Below are 19,772 nucleotides of genomic sequence, written 5' to 3' on the forward strand. Positions count from 1 at the left end.
CTTTTAATGAACTTTTTTTAAATTCATTCACAGGGCATGAGCATCACTGGCAAGGTCAGCATTTATTGCCCAATCCTAATTGAAAAGGTGGTGGTGAGCTGCCTTCTTGAACCACTGCAGTGCATGTGGCGTAGGTACAACCACAGTGCTGTTAGGGAAGAGTTTCAAGATTTTGACCCAACGGCAGTGAAGAGAAAGTGATATAGTTCCAAGTCAGGATGATGCATGACTCGGGGGGGACTTTCAGGGTATAGTTTTCCCATGCTCCTGCTGTCCTTGTTCTTCTAAGTGGTAGAAATCTTGGGTATATAAGGTGCAAAGGAGCCTCGTTGAGTTTCTGTCACTGCATGCCAGTGGTGCAGGGACTGAATGTTTAAGGTGGTGAATGGAAGGGTTGATCAAGTAGGTTGCTTTGTCCAAGATGATGTGGAGCTTCTTGAATGTTGTTGGAGGCACACTCATACAAGTAAGTGGCAAGTATTCTATCACACTCCTGACTTGTGCCTTGTAGAAGCTTTGGGGAGTCAAAAGGTGAGAAATTCACCATAGAATTCCCAACCTCTGACCTTCTCTTGTAGCCACAGTATTTATATGGTTGGTCTAGTTAGGTTTCTGGTCAATGGTAACCCTCAGCATGTCGATCCTGGGGAATTTGGTGATGGTAATGTCATTGAATGTCAATGAAAGATGGTTAGATTCTCTTTTGTTGGAGATAGTCATTGCTTGGCTCTTGTGTGGCACAAATGTTACTTTCCACATATCAAGCCAAGCCTGAACATTGTTCAGGTCTTGCTACATGTGAATGCGGACTGCTTCAGTTTCTGAGGAATTGCAAATGGGAATGATCACCGATCTCATCAGCAAACATTCCCACTCTGACCTTATGATGGAGGGAAGGTCATTGATGAAGCAGTTGAAGATGGCTGGGCCTAGGGCCCTGACCTGAGAAACTCCTGCAGTAATGTCTGTCGTGTTTTTATAATGATATAAAGGCACCAATCGCTTATAAGGAATTGGATAATCATGTTGTGGGTTCATTTATTAAGACTTGGCACATGAGAATAGATATACATGGACAGAAAGCTTGAAGACATCATCAGCAGAGCCGTCTGTGCTGTGTTCTGCTAAAGCAAAAGTGAAACTAAAACTGGATCGCATGACAAACTTCCTTTCTCATTATGTCATGCTGCAATTCCTTAATGGCATTTTACAAAATGTCCTGGGACTGAGATGATTGGCCTCCAACCACCCAAACCATTTTCCTTTGTGCTAGGTATGACTCCAACCAATAGAGAATTTTCTCCCTGATTCCCACTAATTTCAATATTGCTAGGGCTCCTTTATCACATACTTGATGCCCTTGATGTCAAGGACAGTTTCTCTCAGCTCACCTCTGGAATTCAGCTCTTTTGTTCATCTTTAGAGCTATATTGTAATGAGGTCTGGAGCTGAATGTCTCTTACAGAACCAAGACTGAGCAAGTGAGCAAGTCATTGCTGTGTAAGTGTTAAAGGAAATGAGTTAAATTGAGTGAAAAAAGGAGTACATTTTACAGATTACACAATGTAGATTATTTTGTACTGTATGAGCAATATTCCACTTTTATTTCATAAATGGAAAATCCTGTGCACAATTACCACTGGTCTGAACAAATTATTAGTCAGGTTAGCAACACATATATTGGATAACACATATTCACTTCTAACCAGCTCTGGTGCATTGGTTGAATGATCAGGAAGGTTACCAAAACTGCAAAAACAAAGGAAGGTCTTTTACTTTCATAAAAAGGAAGAAAATAAATTGTCAGCCTCAATTTGAAAAGTACTTGTATGAATTATGACTTTGTAAATCTATTTAGAATTTTTAGTAACATATTAAAATACATTCATAAATCAGTATTATGATTAACCCATTCAATTTGAATACCTCCAGGATCAGGCTGGAAATTCAGTTTTATATTTTTCTAAACTTTATCTGCAGTGAGTTGTCCTGCTACTGTTGGTTTGTTACTTGAAAGATTAAATAGAGTGAATTCACAATAGTAAAATTGTACATGATCGATTTAAATGAATGGGCTCAATTAACCAAATATCATTTTCTTGTCTAATACTGAAGTTCTTAAGCATTGCAAAGGCTACCCTACCAGGCCTGTCAGCATACCCTGCAGGAGCCTCTGTCTGTTTAATTTTAGCCAACTGAATACAGGACCCCTACCCTTGTGCTTGTACTCCCCAATATGAGGTCCTGGGAGTAGTGGTATTTGGGGCTGGTGGGTAAAGCTTCATATCAAGGGCGCTAATTATAAAATTTAACACTAGCAGTGATTTTCAGGGTAACGACTTGGCAGAAAAGTATGTTACAATAATATTCAATAATTTTTAAAACGCCGGTAATAAACAAATTAATGAAAGACTTGCATTTATATAGCACCTTTTACAACCAAAGGACTTCCCAGAGGGCATTACAGTCAATGAGGCAACTTTTGAAATGTAGTCACTGTTGTAATGTGGAAAACACAGCAGCAAATTTGCACAAAGCAAGCTTCCAAAAACAACAATGCAAAAATGACCAGATAATCTGTTCTTTTGACGTTGTTTGAGGGGTAAATGTTGGCCTGGACACTTAGTCTTCAAAATAGTGCCAAGGAATCTTTTACATCCACCTGAGAGGACAGACAAGGGCTTTGTTTAATATCTGATCCAAAAGAGAATGTGGTATTCCACTGGAGTGACAGTTTTTACTTTTGAGCTCCAGGTTTGGAGTGGGACTCAAACCCACAAAATTCTGATGCAGATGCAACAGTGCCACCAACTAAGCCGCAGCCAAAACCTAACCAAAATTAATTTGATTTATTAGTAAGAAATATTTTAGCTTGATTTGTTGACAAATGATGATGCTAGTTTGATACAATTTCATATTTCCCATTTGGCTTACTGACTTACACAAAATTGAAGTCTCTCCCAACTCCATCGTTATTTCATACGTATGAAAAAACTTGCAGTCAACAACTGACTACGAACAACACTACAGATAATTTACTGGTATATATGCTATGTCTCTTCAAAAAAATGCCAATGAGTTTAAAGATGTGCAAACTTAGAATTTAGATCAGCAGTTGTTACTTTTGCAGCAAACTTAACGGTCAGAGACTAGAGAGCAATGAGAATATTTTTCAAAACAAAAACAGAAATACCTGGAAAAACTCAGCAGGTCTGGCAGCATCGGCGGAGAAGAGCAAAGTTGACGATTCGAGTCCTCATGACCCTTCCATGAGGACTCAAAACGTCAACCTTTTCCTTCTCCGCCGATGCTGCCAAACCTGCTGAGTTTTCCCAGGTATTTCTGTTTTTGTTTTGGATTTCCAGCATCCGCAGTTTTTTGTTTTTATCTCATTAGAATATTTTTCACATTTTGCTGTCTGGATTCTACCAAAGTGCGGCAATATGACATTATCAGATACAAGTTGTCTCCTTGGTTAATTCAATTCCCCTGTCCTCAATCAGAAGCTACCTCCTGCACTTGAAGTGCTCCATCTCACAAGTCTTGGGAGAACGACTGTGGGAGTCTCAAATGCAACCATGGCCAGGATTTTCTGGTGGTCGGCTGGGCAGACTTGGCGGGCAGGCCCGGGGTCAGTCGGTAAGGCAACCGCGACCGCGATCAGGATCCTACCGCGATTTCACGCTGGCTGGCCAATTAGCGGCCAGCCAGCGTGAAACATGCGCTGCAGTGCTCAGCGCTACTGGGGTGGGGGGTGGGAGGAGTGCGAGCACGGAAATTCATGGGTGCCCACAGTAAAAGCTCCCTGAGGCACAGAGCTGCCTTAGGGAGCTGAAGATTTTTAAAATAAAAAGTAAAGAGATTAAAAATAATGAAAATACATGAGCAGGGACATGTTAAATATGAGTGTTAAAATGTTTTATTTATTTAAATCACTGGTCGAAACCTCATCCCACCCCTGGATGAGGTTTGGCCAAAAATGCAAAAGCCGCTTGGCCTTTTCGCCAGCCTGCCAACTGAAGGGTTGGACGGGCAGTGAAAAATTTGAATCAATTACTTCATTAAGGGCCTTAACAGGCTGCTTAATTGTCAGCGGGTGAGCTGCCGATTCCCACGCGCGCCCGTTGACCGAAATCTTGCGTTTGTGCGTGATGACACCAGGACACTCACCCGACGTCATCACACGTCATTTTACGCTCGCTTGGGTGGGGCACACACCCGCCGGACGAGTGGAATATTCTGCCCCTTGACTAATATGCTATCTTACATAGGGGCTGGCTGTGTGCGCAATTGCAAATTCCCTTCCCATGTAATATAGCTGATTTCCACATTAAAATAAATAAAATAAAAATCAAGCAATGAACGTCATTTATTTGGAGAAACGTTATTTACCTTCTAAGTGTAAAAATGATAAGGCAATTGAGAAATTGAGCACAAATTGTACTTGAAATTGCTTCAAGTTTCCACTGAAATGAATTTGATTCATCACAAATGTAAAATCTTCCTTTAACCAACATGATCAGGCAACGGGGTAGAACGTAATTGTCTATGTTTTCTTTACATTAAAAATACTTACTGATATATTTAAAGTGGTAATCTGGTACAGTTTTATTAATATAGCAGAAAACTCGATTATCACAAAACAATAAGCAGTTTTAATAAAGTTTTTAATCTACCTGTACTCATGGATTAACTGAAAGTAACTTTAAAATAAAACTAAACTGAAATAATTATTAGATATTTTCTGTAGTGGTTCACCATTGCTTGGTTTAGTCACCAACAATTTGCCCATTTTGACACGGAGTACTGGGCTACAATGATGCCAGTAGCCACATTTGACCTGATTTATGGCATTATAAGATTAATGAGTGAATGCAGTTTAGAATTTGAACAGAATTTATATTTTGTCCTGTAGATTTTGAAAAAGCATTCAATCAGGTTGACTGGCTTAAGTTCTTGAGAGTGCTGAAAGACATTGGAGTAGACTGGCAAGATAAATGACTCATCAAAAATCTGTACATGGGTCAAACAGCAACAGTGAGAGTAGCCAATGAGGAGTCGGAACCACGCATAATTGGAAGAGGCATTGTTTATCACTAGTCCTCTTCAATGTCTATGCAGAAACAATGATCAAAGTGTTTGAAGACACGGGAACTGACGTTAAGATCGGGAGTGGGGGAGGGGGTGGTGGTGAATGCTAACATCAGTTAGATTTGCAGATGACAAAACACTCATAGCGAGAACACAAGAAGGGTTACAAGAACTAGTAGAGAGACTAGTAACAGCAGGCATGAACTTTGGAAAGAAAGTGAACATTGGTAAAAGCAAAGTGTTGCCTATCTCAAAATCACCAAGAAAACATCATATTCATAGAAAGAAGAGAACTAGAACAGGCACAAGAATTCAAGAAAAGTAAAATTTCTGTTATCCATCACGGTCCAGGAATGGGCGGTGCTTGTTAATCAAAAATGCCGGCGACCAGGGAGTTACATTACTCCAGACACAAGGCAAGGTGCTGCTCTGTCTATGAGGGGTTGGTGGAGTGGGGATGCATCTGAGCAGTCAGGGGCCCCAGCACATCAGGGGATCACGGTAAAACCACCAAAACTGAAGACCAAGCTGACACCACAATGGGCACCATGACCATAGGACCGGCTTTACAAAAAAAAAATCAAGCTGTCAGTTTTACTGACAGTTGCTCAGAGCAGTAACTGCTGCTTCCGACCTTCGGGCAGCCTTGTGGGTTTCTGGCCGGCTTTTTAAAAAAAATTGGAAGCAGATAGATCTCCACCACAACCGACGATCAACCCCGACATTGGGGTTTCAAAAATCTGCCATTTGACTCTTCATTTCCGACCGGCTTCTTAAAAAAAAATCAAGCTGTGAGAAATCCTAGTTAACAGAACATTCCGATACAGTGCCGGATGACACAAATTTTACTGTATTTAGGAAGCAAAATATCTGCAGATGGAAGGTGCAACAAAGAAATAAGAACAAGGATGGCAATGGGAAAGGCCGTATTTGGTAAGAGATACGGTTGCAAACCGGAAAGCTGAATAAGCAACTCAAGGGGCAGGAATTTGCCCTTGGCTCGGCGGGGGCAGTCGGGAAGCCGACTGCAACCCGCGATCGGCACCACACTGCGATTTTATGCAGGTGGGCCAATTAAGGCCCGCCCAGTGTGGAACATGAGCAGCTCAGCGCTGCCTGTGCAGGTGAGGGGAGGAGAGTGAGCAGGCCCAGCGCGAAAGAGCGCTTCAATCCCCCTGAGGCACGCAGCTGCCTCAGAGAGATGAGCACCCTTTGAAAAGACTTGTACAAAATAAAAATGTCATAAAACGTGTCCCCTCATGTGACTCTGTCACATGAGCAGGGACATGTTTTTAATTCAAGTGCGAAAATTTTGTTTTATTTTTAATTGCTTTAAGAGACCTCACCCTGCCCATGGATGAGGTTTCCTAAAAAGTGCAAAGGCCACTCGGTGTTTTCGCCTGCCCGCCAACCATTAGGTTGGACGGCCAGTGTAAATTTGACATTCATTACCTTTTTAATGGCCTTAATAAGCCTTTTAAATGTCCACCGAATAAAATATCGCAGACTACACGATGACTTCAGGATGCTTGCCCCATGTCATCACATGTCATTTTATGCTTGGCTGGTTCGCGTGTGTGTCCGCCTGCCGAGACCAATATTCTGCCCACAAGGCAACTTGCAAAGAGCTTGATTTGAAGTGTTGTTTCCTACGGATGTGAGACTTGGATCTTACAGAACGAGGAGGCCAACTTGCCAAATAGCTTTGAAATGTGGTTTTGGAAGAGATTGGAAAGGATCAGTTGGATGGAAAAAGTAACTAATGATGAAGTGCTGTGGAGAATGAATAAACAAAGAAATTTGCTGAACGCAATTAGGGACAGACAGTCTGGGAAATCACATCTCAAGAGGAAACAGACTTGAAAGAGACATTATGGAGGGAAGATTTCGAGGAAAAAGGGGGAGAGGAAGGAAGAGAATATAAATGCTGGATGGCTTGAAAATTGAAAGAAGTTATTGACAAATGAAAAGATTGGCACAGGATAGAGCGATATGGAAAGGCTGCTATGAGCCAAGGATCTGTCTTCGGGCAGAGCACACATGATGATGAAACATTTATTAGTTTCATTGGCATACCATTGTCAGTTGTTAACATTTAAAGAAAAATCCAAACACCTTGTTTTAACCAATAGAGCCCTGTCACAAGATCTCATTTTTTTTAACAAAACACAAACTTTATTGTATATAGAACAAATTAAGCAAATACAATTAAGTTAACACTATAGCTTATACCCACATATGCCAGGCCCTTAGGTTTACTTCTTCTCCCAAGAATTCTCTCATATGTTATGATAGCTTAAAAGTTATTTACTTCCAATGGGAACAACCATAAATATGTCACTGTCCTCTGGAAACGATTTTTTAATTCCCCTCAGCTCCAGTCATTCTCAAAGGTAAAACCTTCATTTGTCATCTCTTGACTGTGGATGCCTCAGTGCCTTATTCCATTACTTTTCAATACTTCCAAGCTAATCTGCTGATTGCTTTCTTTGCCACAAAATTCGAGGAGGACCACTGCAGATTCTTCCACTAGTTTCAAACTAGGCAATCTTCCAGCTTCTGTTCTCTCACAACATTCAAACTAAGATTTGGGGAGGCGATGGCGTGGTGGCTTTGTCACTGGACTAGTAATCCAGAGGCCCAGGGTAATGTGTTCAAATCCCAAGGCAGGTGGTGGAATTTGAATTCAATAAAAATCTGGAATTAAAAGTTTAATGATGACCGTGAAACCATTGTCGATTGTTGTAAAAACCCATCTGGTTCACTAATGTCCTTTAGGGAAGGAAACCTGCTGTCCTTACCTGGTCTGGCTTACACGTGACTCCAGACCCACAGCAATGTGGTTGACTCATAAATGCCCTCTGAACTTGGGAAACTAGGGATGGTTAATAAATGCTGGGATTGGCCAGCGACGCCCACACACCATGAATGAATAAAAAAAAAAGCCTCACCCGCATTCCACATGATGAAGTTAGCTTTTTAATAGACACAGAAAATTCTTTGAGCCCATTGTGTTGAGCATTTTAACTTTTATATCTTTTTTAAACACAGCATACATTACATTAAAATCCAGCACAATAATCACTACACTAAGGTAATTGTATCTGGACACAGCATTAAATTAAACTCAGATTAAATCTGACATATAAGATTGCTATCACTGTTACTTTTCTATTTGGGTGACAGCCCATACCGATAAGAGCACAGCTGCGTTGATCAGGACATGTTGTCAACACAGAAAATCGGATATCTTACATGAATACTAAACAGTAATTTGGAATGGAAAACAAAAGCAGGCGAGATGTAGGATCCTCAAGCTCCTGAATATACAATTTTGACAGCTGAAACATAAGAACATAAGAAATAGGAGCAGGAGTAGGCCATTTGGCCCCTCCAGCCTGCCCCGCCATTCAATAAGATCATGGCTGATCTGCCCCAGGCCTCAGCTCCTCTTTCGTGCCAGCTCCTCATAGCCCTCAACTCCTCAATATTTCAAAAATCTTTCTATCTCCTCTTTAAATACTTTCAGTGATCTAGCCTCCACAACTCTCTGGGGTAGAGAATTCCAGACATTCGCCTCCCTCTGAGAGAAGAAATTCCTTCACATCTCAGTTTTAAATGAGTGTCCCCTTATTCAGTAACTATGTCCCCTAGTTCAAGATTCCCCCACTAGTGTAAACATCTTCTCAACATCTACCCTGCTAAGCCCCTTCAGAATCTTGTACGTTTCAATAAGATCATCCCTCATTCTTCTAAACTCTAATGAATTAAGGCCTAATCTGTTTAGCCGTTCTTGATAAGTCAACTCCTCTACCCCAGGAATCAGCCTAGTGAATCTCTTTTGAACTGCCTCCAATGCCAATGCTTAAATACGGGGACCAAAACTGTACACAGTTTCACAATCTTGCAACTGTTCAAAGTGGAAAGCGGCAATACATTATGGCTGTGTCAGCCAATGCTAGTATCAGCATGTTGATCTTCCTGAAGAAGAAGCAGCAACAACAGACATGTGGCAACAACAGCATGTCTGTAAAACGCGCAAAGGATAATCTTTCTCATTTTGGTCTTAACAGGCATCAGAATTAATTCTCCAACAATGTACACCATCTTAGATTATGAAGGACCATCACCAGCATTGTGTATGGTATACTAGGAGTACATTTGTACCATACTTGTGAATATATAATGTTAAATGTGGAATTAGTTTTTACATGTAGGGCGGAATTTTACACCAGCGGGGATTCTAAAGTCCCGCCGAAGGAAATGGAGTTTAGATGCCACGATGAGGCCATAAAATTCCGGCCGTAACCTTTGTGAAGTAGCTGTAAATGTGTTTATATATTATAAATCAAATGAGTCTAGTTTCAGAATTAATGCACAATTGGACTTTGAATTAAAAGATGTGAATTACAAAAACTGTTAACTAAATTGAGAAGCCTATTGGTATAGCGCTGAGAAAATTAATTATACCCTTATAATCAGCCAAATACAATGTGAGACACAGCACAAACCACTTATGGTAAAACTGTTGAAAATGAAGGAATGCATGCATAAGATGAATAACTTCAAATAATCAAATATTGTTCTCTTAATTAAGTGAGGCTTATCAAAAAATCATTGTGAATTCTGTTCCATTTTGTAATATGGAATCATAATTTCAATTAAGAATAACTGTTGAGCAAAATACTATATAAAATCACTCTAAAATTTTCTACCAGAGGGTGGTGCTATAGGACAGGGAAAGAAAGGAAAGCTCACTTCATGGATCAGATAGCTCTTATCGTAGTTCAATTATCCTGACTACCCCATACTTCAACCCACTTTCCTGCTTGCTGCCAAATTCAATGCATCCGTTTCATATATTGTGGTGCCCATCCCTATGATGAAAATCTAGTCCATGGTTCATGTTAATATTTTAGAGGTAATGTTTAGTTCTGGGAAGATTGTAATTGTGAAGGCCAGGTAACTAAAATGCTGGGCTTTAGAGATTGCCAGATCACTTAAAAGAAAATGGCAGTTCAGAAGGTTACCTGTGTTTGTTTAATAAAGTCAGAATAGAAGAGATGGAGCCATAGAACAGCAAGTGGGCTTACTTAGCTGGAGAAATTGCAAAGGAGGGATAATTGGCTTAAAGGTCAGTTTGAGGATAGACCAGGGCAGGCTAAATTGTCATGGAGATGGGTGGAGCTTCAGAAGATTCTCTGGCTTCAATTTATCAGAGCTCTCTGCAGCAGGGGAAAAGGCTCCTTAACAAAAAGGTGCTGCTGTTCAGCAGTTAGGGCTCAGAGAAGCACTGGGAGCCATTCAGTGTGGCTACGGCTCAGGAGAAATTCTGGAGAGCTGAGAAGGTGGTGGAAGGTTGCTGGTTCTCTGCTGGAGGCAGTTAGGCCTCAGAGAAGCCCTGAAAGCCATTAACAGCTCGGTGCAGCCAGGAGACTGGAGTTCAGAGAAACCCATGAGCAGTGCCAGCTTAGTGAAGCTAGTGGTCTGTGAAAGAGTTGGAAGTGTACCAGTAATTAAAGGTAGGAGTGCAGCTTTGTGAATCCTATGGAACGCAGTCTCAGGAGAAGAGATTGAACCATCAGGAGGTGAGCAGTCGTTGGGCTAGTCGGAGTCAGAATGGCTTTTGAGGGAATTCAGAAGCTAGATCTTTGAAAGTGAGGAATTGAAATCCATCATGAGGGAGACAGAGTTCTAAAGAGATTTTGTGACTCACAGCAGTCATTGACATCTGGGTTGGTTGCTGAGAAATCTGAGAGATCTCTCTTGGTTGCATCTGTCATTTGTGATGAACAATGTATAATTTTAAGTTGAATTATGTATTTGTGTGTTAAGAAAGGTAAGTAGGTTCCAGTTTCATTAGGTTTGATTTATGAGTCTTGGTACCTAGAATTCTGGATGGACATGTGGCTGCAAGGTCAATCTGTTAGGCTTGTCTGTATATATACACATTTTTAATGAGGCTTTACAACCCCTGAAGTTAAAGAGATGGGTTAAAAAGGGTAAGAAGTTTAGCTGACTTTGAGAAAAAAAATGCAAAGTGGAAAAAACTGGGCTTTTGCCTAGTGACAGTTGTCAAGTGACACAGAAAGACAGAGACACAGGAAAAGACAGGGGAGAGTTCAGTGTGTATATATAAAAACAAAAGATAAAAGAAATATACACTTTTTTTACACACACAGATGGCTGATGCAAGACAGTTTCCTATTGCCTTCCTCCTCTCGTAATATTCCACAATTGTTTTATCTAGTGGATTTATTCCTTCTCCTTTCCCAATCCTTACAACAGTTTTCACTAGTTTTAACTTATGAACTGGTTGATAGTGAGGAGGAAAGCTATAGACTGCAGGAAGATATCAATAGACTGGTCAGGTGGGCAGGATAGTGGCAAATGGAATTCAAGTCAGAGAAGTGTGAGGTGATGCATTTGGGGAGGTCAAACAAAGAAAGAGAATACACAATAAATGGGAGGATACTGAGAGGAGTAGAGGAAGTGAGGGAATGTCCACAGATCTCTGAAGGCAGCAGGACAGGTCGATAAGGTCGTTAAGAAAACATATGGAATCCTTTCATTTATTAGCTGAGGCATAGAATATAAGAGTATAAAACATTAGTTAGGCTAACTTAAGTATTGTGTGCAGTTCTGGTCACCTCATTATAGAAAGGATATAATTGCGCTTGTGAGGGTAGAGGAGATATACGAGGATGTTGCCAGCACTGGAAAATTGCAGCAATGAGAAAAGATTGGATAGTCTGGGAATGTTCTCCTTATCAACAGATGAGGCTGAGGGAAGATTTGATTGAAATGTACAAAATTGTGAGGGTCTTAGATAGGACCTATTTACTTTAACAGAGAGGTCAGTGACTACGGGGCATAGATTTAAAATGATTGGTAAAAGGTTTAGAGGGGAGATGAGGAAATTTCTTTTTCATTTAGAGGGTTGTAGGGGTCTGGAACTCACTGCCTGAAAGGGTGATAGAGGTAGAAACCCTCAACTCATTTAAAAGGTGTCTGGATATGCACCTGAAGTGCTGCAACCTGCAGGACCACAGCCGTAAAGCTGGAAAGTGGGATTAGGCTGGCTGGCTCATTTATCGGCAGGCACAGATACGATGGGCCAAATGGCCTGTTTCTGTGCCGTAATCCTTTCATGATTCTGTGATTCCAACCGGATCGTAACACCCTTTGCTGACTATGGGAGTCCCTTCCTTTCCCCCTGTAGCAAGTACACTACTGTTTCTATTTATTTCACTCATAACAAAAGAGTTTTGTGGCCCCATCTACTCAACATCAGCTTTCAGCCCTACAATCAATTGTCACAACTGTCCCTGCTCATTTTTGCAGCAAGAGAAGAAGATGCCATAGTTAAAGGGCTGAATCTCTTAATATTCCAGTGAAATATCAGCTTGGATCAGGGATGGACAAACTATGGCCTATGGGCCACATCGGCCTGTGGGAGTTTTTCATCTGGCCCTCAAATTGCATTGCATTCATAAAGACTTGCCAGGAGGTCCATGAAATATTCTGAGAAACAACCATTGGGGACATAGTTTGGTAGTTCTTAATGAAGTCTTCATAGCCTTAAGTTGGTTAACTATATTTATGAACTACAAGAACTATGTACATATATACAGTAAAGGGTTCAAACTAGGAGCTGTCTCCATGCTTGCTTGTGCACACGGCTCTGTCCAACACTAGGCTGACTCCTAGGTGTGGGTCATGTTTTTTCTTCCATTACTGTGTGGGTGGTACAGTACTGAGTCCTGCATTAATTCTATAAGTGCCAGACCCTTATACTACACTTCGCCCCAAGTCTTTTTCCAATGTACTTCAAGTTATTCTAGTTTACCCCATCTATTTATATCGTTATAACTACCTCATCTCCTCCCTTCAAGTCTTTGAGTTCATAGATTCATGCAGTCTGGAGGCCTTATAACCCTTCCATATCTCATTTGCACTAGTGTCAGAGGAGTGATAGGCTGTGACATTACAGGTAAACTGTTGATTTGAAAGTTGTTCTGGCTTCTGGGTATCTATTTATCCTCTTTTTCCATTCCTTGGTATTGAACCGCTCTTTGTTGATTCGGCAGTTGTGCTGATAAGTGGTTGTTGCCCTGTCCCATTTCTTGTGGGGTGATGAATGGTGTGTGCGTTCTCTGATGTTCTCTGTGACAGAAGATGGCCATTCCTGTTATGAGGATATGGTTTTTTAGTAAGCTTACCTTTGCGTTTGGCTGTGTGGTGTGCTGTTGGCAATGGACAGCTGCTATTTAGTTTCAGCAGCATCCGTGGCACTGTCCTGCTGGCTGGAAGTTGCAGCATTTGCCCTGTGGTCACAGTGTTGACCTCATCCACAGTTGTTGGAGCTGGAGGTTGAGGCTCTTCTGGTTGTTGGTTGCTCTCTATTCTATCCTCCATTGGAGGCATCATGGTACCACCTGAATGGTTGGCTGGTCTGACCAATTAGGGCTTTCCAGCATCTGTAATGAAAATGGACAAATCTGCTCTGTAAAGAGAGGAGACAGTTCAGAGCTGAAGTCCCAGTCAAGATACTTTGTCTTATTTGAGCTCTCAGGAACTTGTAGTGCTGTATAGTTTACAACACCTTCTGCTGTATTGAGGAGATTCAGAGCTACACAGACATCCCTGCTCAAGAGAGAAAAAGACTGATTACAGATGACACACATCAGCTCCAAGATTTGTTTGCCGCCATACCTTCGTGGGTCTAGAATCATGCCTATGACCGGAAGTCAGATTCCTGTGGGCCCATAGAGTGGTGTGTCTGTTGTTTGAAGCCACAGTTTCTCTCAGCCACAGTTCTTTGTTGATAGGACCATAACACTGGCTCCCCTGTCCAATTTAAAGTTTGTGAGATGTCCATTAACCGAAATGTCTGCATTCCAATATGATAATCCAGTATCTTTGACCTCACCCAAGAAGCATGGCTGTGTGTCCGCTTGGTGTGCAGTCACGACTCCATGAATCATTTTTGGGTCTTCCATGCGTTTAGGTGTATTGGCCTTGTACAGTTTCCCAAAGTGTCTAATTCTGCTACATTGAAAGCATTGGGCTGAAATTGCAGGATATTGATCTCACCTGTGGGGGCGCTTTGCTCCATGGCGCTGGCATGGTTACTCTACTGGTCAGTTAAGGGTATTGCTTCCCTTGACCTGGAATGTCCCTATTTCTGTGCTGGTTAACTAACTGGAGGGTGGGGTTTCCTTTGTGCCATGGTTTACATTCATCTCTTAAAATGGACTTGTGCTACACGTGGAGCTCAGACTGCCTAACAATCTAAGTAGCTTTTTCAAGGGTTAAATCTTCCTTTGCTTGCAACATGCCAGAGGGTGCATCTCCATCACTCCTACAACTATTCTATCCCTGATAAGTTCAGGTTTTAAGACCAGAATTTTGATGTTGGCGTGCGGGCCCGACACGCCAACATGCAAAATGACACACGATGACGTCGGGCATGCATCCTGATGTCTCGTGCATCATTTAGATCTTTCGTTTGGCAGGCAGCTGCGCGCCCGCCGAACTGTCAAAGGCCTATTAAGGCCATTAGGAAACTAATTCAGATAATTAACAGGGCTGCCCATCCAACCTTAAGGCAAAGGGCCCAAGTGACATTCATGTTTTTCGGGAAACTTCATTCAGGGGTGCGATGAGGTTTCCTGAAGGTTTAATAAAATCTATAAATATTTTTTGAACAATCCATAAACATGTCCCAGCTCATGTGGCACTGTCACCTCATCTGACATGTCTAAATAATTTTAATCTTTCTTTATTTAAAAATTTCAACATGAACTTAATCTCCCTGAGGCAGCTCCATGCCTCAGGGAGATTTCTGCGCTTTCGCGCGTATGCTCTCCCTCCTCCTCCCACCCGCACAGGTAGCGCTGAGTGTTACCAGCAGTGCTGAGCGCTACCGGCCATGTATCACGCTGGGTGGTCCTTAATTGGCCTGCCCACGTAAAATGGCAGCACGCAGTCGATTACAGATGGCGATTGGCTCCGTGCCCACTCCCAACCAGCTTGCCCGACAGGGAGAAAGTTCTCCCCTAGGTCTCTGTATTCGCAGCCTTCAGCCATCCTGTACAGATCATTCATGAATGAGTCGACAGGTTCTCCTGGCAGCTGGACAAGCTTATTAAATTTAGCCCTTTCAAGGATTTTGTTACTTCTTAGGTTAAAATAAACATCAAATAACATTAGTATTTCTTCAAATTTAGCAGATGATTAGTTGATTCCTGTCCAGTAATAATATTGTCCATTCTCAGGCCTCCTGAGGAAAGCAATTTGTTACCTTGTTCGCCTTCAGCCTTTTCATCCAGACCTGAAAGAATCATGTATCTGAGGAAACTTTTTCTCCAATGTCCCCAATTGTGTGATTGACCTGGGCCTTGGATAAGTCAAAATTGATCTGGAACAGTGGGTTTCTGATCCATGGTTAAAAAAATTTATGTAAGTTCAGCTTTAAGCATTTACTTAAATTCAAGATGGTGCCGCTGTTTGTTTGAAGATAAAGGGTTTTACCAACGCTTGCCGGTTTTGGCAGGCTCCAGCTCTAATGGCGCTCGCGCTCAGCCTTGAAAACATTTTAAACAATGGCTGCTTGGATTGACTAGCTGCAGACTTCTCCATTTCAGTGCTATGCTTTAGGGTCACAAAAGCATTGAATCCTGGCCTCTGCTGGTCTTTAAAGCCGATTCTTTAGTTGCAATTCTTCAGAATTAATTAATTATTTTTTCTTCTCAGAACGAGCTCGGATGCCACGTGTTCAGGCGCCAACTCTGGGATCCAGCCGACCGCGATGCTTTTGGAAAGGGCTGCTCTAACTTTTAAAAGAGTCGAAAATGTTTTTAAAAATAGTTCAGGCCAAGAACTTAATTTTTTAACTCACCCTTGCCATGTCCTTTGACTCTGCAATCCGTGGGTGTTCAAACTCGACCTCCACATGATCTCTGGAGTCCTCAGCTGCATAGTGAAGTCTTTTCTTCTGCTCTCTGCTTCCGATTGTGAAGCTTCCGTCAGGCGATCTCCCTCTGTGTCTTCACTTCAGGTGCTTTCAGTCATGTTAGAATGCCGTTCCTTTAATTTTCTAGCTTTTGAATTTCTGCTCCAGCTTCTCCGAGGTCCTGGAATTTTTTCAAAGAGCTGCGGCCATGCTGTAGGGTGTTGGATACCGTTAGGTGGCCTTAAGAAAGTCTTCAACACAAAAATAAAAATAAAAATACCTGGAAAAACTTGGCAGGTCTGACAGCATCTGCGGAGAGGAACACAGTTAATGTTTCGAGTCTGTTTGACTCTTCAACAGAACTAAGGAAAAATAGAAAAGAGGTGAAATATAAGCTGGTTTAAGGGGGCGTGAGACAGGTAGAGCTGGATAGAGGGCCAGTGATAGGTGGAGATAACCAAAAGATGTCATAGACAAAAGAACAAAGAGGTGTTGAAGGTGGTGATATTATCTAAGGAATGTGCTAATAGGTGACATTAAGGGTAGAAAGCAGGACAAGCAAGGTACAGATAGCCCTAGTGGGGTGGGGTGGGGGGAAGGGATCGAAATAGGCTAAAAGGTAGAGATAAAACAATGGATGGAAATACATTTAAAAAGAATGGAAATAGGTGGGAAAAGAAAAATCTATATAAATTATTGGAAAAAAGGGGGATCGGAAAGGGGGTGGGGATGGAGGAGAGAGTTCATGATCTAAAATTGTTGAACTCAATATTCAGTCCAGAAGGCTGTAAAATGCCTAGTCGGAAGGTGAGGTGCTGTTCCTCCAGTTTGCGTTGAGCTTCACTGGAACAATGCAGCAGGCCAAGGGCGGACATGTGGGCATGAGAGCAGGGTGGAGCGTTGAAATGGCAAGCGACAAGGAGGTCTGGGTCATGCTTGCGGACAGACCGAAGATGTTCCACAAACTGGTCACCCAGTCTGCATTTGGTCTGTCCAATGTAGAGGAAACCGCATTGGGAGCAGCGAATGCAGTAGACTAAATTGAGGGAAATGCAAATGAAATGCTGCTTCACTTGAAAGGAGTGTTTGGGCCTTTGGACGGTGAGGAGAGGAGAAGTAAAGGGGCAGGTGTTGCACCTTCTGCGGTTGCATGGGAAGGTGCCGTGGGAGGGGGTTGAGGTGTAGGGGGTGACGGAAGAGTGGACCATGATGTCCCAGAGGGAACGATCCCTGCGGAATGCCACTAGGGGGGAGTGAAGGGAAGATGTGTTTGGTGGTGGCATCATGCTGGAGTTGGCAGAAATGGCGGAGGATGATCTTTTGAATGCGGAGGCTGGTGGGGTGATAAGTGAGGACAAGGAGGACCCTATCATGGTTCTGGGAGGGAGAGGAAGGTGTGAGGGCAGATGCGCGGGAGATGGGCCGGACACTGTTGAGGGCCCTGTCAACCACCGTGGGTGGAAAACCTCGGTTAAGGAAGAAGGAAGACATGTCAGAGGAATTGTCTTTGAAAGTGGCATCATCAGAACAGATGCGATGGAGGCGAAGGAACTGAGTGTATGGGATGGAGTCCTTACAGAAAGCTGGGTGTGAGGAGCTGTAGTCGAGATAGCTGTGGGAGTCGGTAGGCTTGTAATGAATATTGGTGGACAGTCTATCACCAGAAATTGAGACAGAGAGGTCAAGGAAGGGAAGGGAAGTGTCAGAGATGGACCATGTGAAAATGATGGAGGGGTGGAAATTGGAAGCAAAATTAATAAAATTTTCCAGGTCCAGACGAGAGCATGAAGCAGCACCGAAGCAATCATCAATGCCTCCTCAGTCCTCACCATCATGAGGCCACTTGCACAGATCAACATGTACCTAACACACACTCTGGGATACCCTCCTTCCCCAGTACAGCTCTCGCCCTGCAGCCTCTTCCTTTGCCTGTGGCCACTTCTCCCCCTTCCCCAGCAAGCCCTAACCCTGCAGCTGTTGAAAAACCACCCTAGCCTAATGGCTGATCTGGTAGGTAGAGACCTGCCTGTGAGTCCACCTAAAAGTGATGTGGTGCTGCCTGCGAAGCCTGGCGCTGATGACCGCGAGTGCTGCCTGAAGCAAGGTGGGCAAACAAACCTCGAAGTCCCGAGCGAAGTGCAGCCCGCCAGGTGCATGTCTCTTGTGTACAGTTGCAAAACACGTTGGCGTGCAATCATGCCAATGAGCCCAGATGATCCAGTGTGGGGGGATGATTCTGGTGGGCAGGGCTTATAATGAGTTGCTAAATTATTGAAATTAGGTTCCCGATGTGCAGCAGCGGGAAACACGGCCCGCCATTGTCGGGTGGAATGGACGATCACAACCTTGGTTCATGATGGCGTAAAATCAACTTTTGGCATTCTCGCCATATTATTCGCTCACACCTGCCAACAGAACCGGACAATTCCGCCCATTGGCTTCTGTCTTCCCAATATTTAGTTGGGAGGAAATTTCTGCTCATCCAAAATTGGATGTCAGACAAGCAGTGTGACAAATCAGAGATTGTTGAGGAGATCAAGGTGGTGGTGAGATACAGCTGAGTGTGACATTGACATACATGTGTAATGTAGATAAGAAATAGGAGGGGAGCAGGATTAGATCTTTTGGACATGCTAGAGGTAATAAAGTGAGAATGGGGAGTAAATATTGAAGGTGGATCTGTGGTTCTGATTAGAAAGATAAGAATAGAACCAAGCTAGGGCAGTTCAACGACCTGAACAAGGGAGGTGAGCCGTTGGAGGAGGATGGTGTGGTTGACTGTTACGATAACAGCATCCAGGTCGAGAAGAATGAAGAAGGATAGTTTATTATGGTAACAGTCACACTCCTGGATGATCTTTGAATAGTGAGTAGTTTTATTAGTGAAGACAATTGCCTGATAATGCTTGAAATGGTCTAACCAGATCTGACGATGAACAGTTGTGGTGGAACCTGTGATTTCAAAGTTTGTTTTTTTTTTGAAGCAGACTCTAACTAACAACAGAAACTGAAAAGGGAAACAGAGAAAGGAAACTGACCCTCCCAGTTTCTAATGAAAAAAAAACTGAAACTGAGATTTGGAAACCAAAACTTCTGGACAGACTGAAACTGGTTGAGGGAGTTGGAGGTCTCCAAGCTCAGTGGTAGATAAGTCCAGTGATGCAGTATGGGTGAGCTGAAGAGGAAAGAGTCTGGATCCGGAAACTGAGAATAAGTTGTTGCAGCTGTTTCTGTTACTTGAAGATAACATTGGTGGATCTATGCCATCCAGACCAAGTTGAGGAGATTCTGCAGACGTATGCCATTTGTGGAACTCGACTGGTTGGGCGCTGTGGTCGGTTCAGAATAAGGCTACATCAGGAGCTGAAATTCTTTGTGAGGAAGAAAGAGTTTTGAGTTTTGAAAAACTAAATTTGTTGACCTAAATGCTGTATGGACTACTGAGACAATTCATAAGATCCCTCTTAGTTGTATCTGTTGTTTAAAGTGTCATTTATAGCCTATAATCATAATTTGCCTGTTAATTCACATTTGAGTTATGTTGATTCTGGATGTTAGAGTATAGGAGGTTATGTAAGATAGTATTTAGTATTTTAATATAAAAGTAAAATACTGCGGATGCTGGAAATCTGAAATAAAACCAGAAAATGCTGGAAAAACTCAGCAAGTCTGGCAGCATCTGAGAAACAGTTAACACTTCAAGTCCATATGACTCTTCTTCAAG

The 19,772-nt window shown here is 42.5% G+C and overlaps 1 long non-coding RNA gene across 2 annotated transcripts in view; it reads right to left on the reverse strand.

Moving 5' to 3' along the window:
• Window positions 1-1,882: 1,882 nt before the first annotated feature.
• The window catches only part of LOC144693466 (uncharacterized), a 56,125-nt gene continuing 38,235 nt past the window's right edge, over window positions 1,883-19,772 (reverse strand). For both annotated transcript variants that reach the window (XR_013579540.1, XR_013579541.1), the window contains exons 2-3: window positions 7,328-7,788; window positions 1,883-2,662 (exon numbers count right to left, since the gene is read on the reverse strand). This is a non-coding gene — a long non-coding RNA (uncharacterized LOC144693466). The remainder of the gene's footprint in view (window positions 2,663-7,327; window positions 7,789-19,772) is intronic.

This window comes from Cetorhinus maximus, chromosome 18, assembly GCF_964194155.1.
Source record: "Cetorhinus maximus chromosome 18, sCetMax3.hap1.1, whole genome shotgun sequence".
Taxonomy (NCBI): Eukaryota; Metazoa; Chordata; class Chondrichthyes; order Lamniformes; family Cetorhinidae; genus Cetorhinus; species Cetorhinus maximus.